Consider the following 5,389-nt stretch of genomic DNA (forward strand, 5'->3'; position numbering starts at 1 on the left):
GTATATATTGCATGATTGCCCAATTTTTTATTCAATGAGAAAGAGGGGAAAGAGAAAAAATACAGAAAGGCCTGAATGTTACCTTTAGAACTCCAGGCATGAGGCTCTGGAGATGGGTTTTCCAGGGCTCTCTTTTAGAGAATGCCAGCACCCCCTCTCCTTTCCCCTCTGCAAATGGCTAAAAAGAGAGGAAGAAATGGCTTTTACGCATTTCCAGTGGTGCCACATCAAACGACTTTTTCACGTTTGACTATAGACAACTGTAAACCCAGGCCTTTGTCCCGTGAGCATCAGAACCGCTCATCAGAGTAGTTCTCCAATTGTGTACTCATCTCATTTATTATTAAAAACCTGGCTACTTTCGGTTTTGATTGTTTTTTCATTATAAGACTGTTAGAGTATGATGCAATGAAAATGTGATAAACACGTATGAAACAACTTTATGCCAGGTATGTCTTTCTAGGAGGAAGCTGAGCCCAGAATTATTAAACTACATAATTTGGAAATAGTTCTTCAACCTAATTTAAATCCAGGCAGGATGGTAGAGAATGCCAGACTGCAGAACCCCTTCCTAGGTCTCCCTACCCAGTAAACCTATTTTGAGAAGAAGCAATTGAGGCTAGGAATGCCTTGCCCTTTGGTGAAACCATATGGGCTCACTCTTTCATTTTGTAGATACTAACGTCACAAGTGGTTAGGCAATTTGCGCTATTGAAGGTATCAGCCAATGCAATAAAACAAGAGAAAACATTTAGAGAAACGAACATTGGAGAAAGAAGTACAACTATTTCTATTTATAGGTGGTACGGTATAGCTATAGATGACTTAAAAGAATCAATAAAAAATAAAAATAGTAAGAAAATTCAGTAAGGCAGCAGGTTATAAAGTTAATACATAAAAACACTTTTCTCATCCACAAAAAAAAGCTAGTGGAAAATATAATGGTAGAAACTTGATTACATACAATATCAACAAAGAGATAAAATAACTAGAAATAAACTAAACAGTCTGGGCGTGGTGGCTCATGCCTGGAATCTCAGCATTTTGGGAGGCTGAGGTGGGTGGATCACAAGGTCAAGAGATTGAGGCCATCCTAACCAACATGGTGAAACCCTGTCTCTACTAAAAATACAAACATTAGCTGGGCATGGTGGCATCCACCTGTAGTTCCAGCTACTCGGGAGGCTGAGGCAGAAGAATCGCTTGAACTCAGGAGGCAGAGACTGCAGTGGGCTGAGATCATGCCACTGCACTCCAGCCTGGGTGACAAAGTGAGACTCCATCTCAAAAAAATAAAAAATAAAAGAAATAAACTAAACAAGAAATGTGCAAATCTTACATGAAGAAAACTTTAAAGGAAAAAGGAAAAATATTTGAATGAATAGAAAGACCCAGCATGTTATTGGCTAGAACAGCTAAATCAAAGTACAAATGTTGGTTTATAACAAAGTAATATGTAAATTCAATATGTTCCAAAAAAATTACCAACAAAATTTATTTTTTTTTAATTTGAATTTTAATTTTGTCTATACTTTAATTTTATTAAAAAACAATTTTTTTTTTTTTTTTTTTTTTTAGACAGGGTCTCACTCTGTCATCCAGGCTGGAGTACAGTGGCTCCATCTCAGCTCACTGCAACTTTTGCCTTCCGGGTTCAAGCAATTCTCCTACTTTAGACTCCCAAGCAGCTAGAATTAAAGGTGCACACCACCACGCCTGGCTAATTTTTGTATTCTTAGTAGACATGAAGTTTCACCATGATTGCCAGACTGGTCTTGAGCTCCTGACCTCAAGTGATCCACCCTCCTCGGCCTCCCAAAGTGCTGATACTACAGGTGTGAGCCACCATGCACCGCCAACAGGATTTTTTTTTTAGAGCTGGACAAGTTGACTCTTAAGTTTGTATGGGAGAGGACAGGCGCGGTGGCTCACACCTGTAATCCCAGCACTTTGGGAGGCTAAGGAAGGCAGATCATGAGTTCAGGAGTTCTAGACCAGCTGGCCAACACGGTGAAACCTCATCTCTACTAAAAACACAAAAATTAGCTGGGTGTGGTAACATGTGCCTGTAATCCCAGCTACTCAGGAGTACTGAGGCAAGAGAATTGCTTGAACTCAGGAGATGGACCTTGCAGTAAGCCAAGATTGCACCACTGTGCTCCAGCCTGGGCAACAGAGTGAGACTCCATCTGGGAAAAAGAAAGTTTGTATAGGAGAAAAAGCAGCAAGGACAGCCAGGAAAATTTGAAGCAGAAGAACAGTAAGGAGAATGCACTGTAGAAGATATTAAATCATATGAGTAAGCCTCTATAATTGAAATAATCTGATCAACAGAACCAAATAGTCCAGAATCAGACCCAAGTATATGTAGCTATTTGATAAATAACATAGGTGGCATGTGAAGACATTAGTGAAAATATGGATTTTCAATAAACAGAGGTAAAAAAATGAAAGTCACTTGAAAGTGAGTTAAAATTGGATCTCTATTTCCCATACACCAGAATAAACTTTAAAGGGATCAGCAATCTAAATATAAAAAATAAAACCATACAGATGGTAGAAGAAAATATTGGTGAACTCTATAATCTAGAGATTCTTTTTTTAAAGATATTTCTTTTTGTGAATGGAGATTTAAATTTAAAAATAAATGTATAAAAACGAGCAGAGCCAACACTATCGAGCTGTGTGTTCAAGGACTTTCAGTTCTTGATTGCTCTTTGTGAATAGAGAAAGATTTTCTAACTATGACTCAAAGTCCAGAAACAATCTATGTTTTCTAACTATGACTCAACATTAGAAAGATTTTCTATGACTCAAAATCCAGAAAATGTGACTCGGTATTCAGAAACAAAATCCAGAAACAATCTAAAGATTGCTCCTTGTGAATAGAGAAAATTTTTCTATGACTCAAATCCAGAAATAATAAAAGAAAAATTATTAAAGTTGACTACATTTAAAAAGTATATTCCAAAATCACCAGAAGCAATGCCAGAAAATACATGACAAGCTGGGGGGAAATATTTGCAATTTATATCACTAAAGACTAATGAAGCCACAACTGGGGAAAGGCATGTGGTTTGCAAATAGCATCCACTGGGTAGCAGGGCCAGAGATGCTGTGAAACATCTGTAAAGCCAGGACAGCCCTTGTAACTAAGAGTTATCCGGCTCATGCAGTCAACAGTGTCCATGTTGAGAAACTCAGCCTTAGGGTAAGGAGGGACGGAGTAAAATAGTTTGAGTTTTCAAAAATGAACTCATTTAAAACACCTGGCTAGCATTTTCCATTTATGCCAGATGTTTCTGTTCTCCAAGACTGTTCTGTTTGAGATGGCAGATAGAGTTTTCATACTTATTTGGCTAATCTGTCATACCCTGGGGTCTAATTCCTATGGGCCTGGAAAGAACCAGAAGTCCTTCAACCCACAGCTCAATAGTGTGGGCTCTGCTGATTTTTATACATTTATTTTTAAATTTAAAAGTTTTTTTTTTTTTTAGTTTTTTGAATTTCATAGGTTTTTTAGAACATGTAGTATTTGGTTACATAAGTTCTTTGGTGGTGATTTGTGAGATTTTGTGCACCCATCACCCGAGCAGTATACAGTGAACTCAGTTTGTAGCCTTTTAACCCTCACTCCTCCTACCCTTTTCCCCCAAGTCCCCAAAGTCCACTGTATCATTCTTACCCCTTTGCATCCTCATAGGCTGGCACCCACTTATGAGTGAGAAGTACCATGTTTACTTTTCCATTCCTGAGTTACTTCACTTAGAACAATGGTCTCCAATCCCAACCAGGTTGGGAATGCCATTAATTCATTCCTTTTTATGGCTGAGTAGCATTCCATTGTATATGTAATCCACAGTTCCTTTTTTTTTTTTTTAGAAATTTTTTTTTTTTTTTTTTTCCGCTCTTGTTACCCAGGCTGGAGTGCAATGGCGCGATCTCGGCTCACCGCAACCTCCGCCTCCTGGCTTCAGGCAATTCTCCTGCCTCAGCCTCCTGAGTAGCTGGGATTACAGGCACGCGCCACCATGCCCAGCTAATTTTTTGTATTTTTAGTAGAGACGGGGTTTCACCATGTTGACCAGGATGATCTCGATCTCTTGACCTCGTGATTCACCCGCCTCGGCCTCCCAAAGTGCTGGGATTACAGGCGTGAGCCATCGCGCCCGGCCTGTATTCACAGTTTCTTTATCCACTTGTTGACTGATAGGCATTTGGTTTGGTTTCATGTTTTTGCGAGTGTGAATTGTGCTGCTATAAACATGCATGTACAAATATCTTTTTCATATCATGACTTCTTTTCCTCTGGGTAGATACCCAGTCGTGGGATTGCTGGATCAAACGGTAGATCTACTTTTAGTTCTTTAAGGAATCTCCACACAACTTTCCACAGTGGCTGTATTATTTTGCATTCCCATCAGCAGTGTAGAGGTGCTCCCTGTTCTCGAAACCACAACAACAGCTATCAGTTTTTGATTTTTTTATTATGGCCGCTCTTTCGGGAGTAAGGTGGTATCGCGTTGTGGTTTTGATTTGCATTTCCCTGATCATTAGTGATGTTAAGCGTTTTTTCACGTGTTTGTTGGCCATTTGTATATTTTCTTTTGAGAATTGTCTATTCATGCCAGAGCAATTTTTGATGGGATTTTTTCTTGTTTATTTGTTTGAGTTTCTTGTAGATTCTGGATATTAGTCCTTTGTCGGATGTATAGACTGTGAAGATCTTCTCCCACTCTGTGGGTTGTCTGTTTACTCTGCTGACTGTTCCTTTGTGCCGCGCAAAGGCTCAAAGTCTGCTTTTTTTCTTTTCTTTTCTTTCTTTCTTTCTTTTTTTTTCTTTTTCTTTTTTTTTTTTTTTTTTTGAGACGGACCAGGCTGGAGTGCAGTGGCGCGATCTCGGCACACTGCAACCTCCGCCTCCTGGGTTCAAGTGATTCTCCTGCCTCAGCCTCCCAAGCAGCTGGGATTACAGGCGTGCGCCACCACATTCGGCTAATTTTTGTATTTTTAGGACAGACGAGTTTTGCTATGTTGGCCAGACTGGTCTGGGACTCCTGACTTCAAGTGATCTGCCCGCCTTGGCCTTCCAGAGTGCTGGGATTACTGGTGTGAGCCACCGCGGCTGGCCCTGACTGGCTTCTTTGCCGCAAGTTGTTTTATCAGCAAAGTCTTTGTGATTGGTCTCTAGACTGCTTTTTTTTTTTTTTTTTTTGAGATGGAGTCTCGCCCTGTCGCCCAGGCTGGAGAAAAGTGGCGCGATCTCGGCTCTCTGCCACCTCCCGGGTTCAAGCGATTGTTCTGTCAGCCTCCTGAGTAGCTGGGACTACAGGCGCGCGCCACCACGGCCGGCTAACTTTTGTATTTTTAGTAGAGACGGGGTTAGTTT

Source organism: Sapajus apella, unplaced genomic scaffold (genome assembly GCF_009761245.1).
Source record: "Sapajus apella isolate SASKATOON/1434 unplaced genomic scaffold, GSC_monkey_1.0 scaffold70, whole genome shotgun sequence".
Classification (NCBI taxonomy): domain Eukaryota; kingdom Metazoa; phylum Chordata; class Mammalia; order Primates; family Cebidae; genus Sapajus; species Sapajus apella.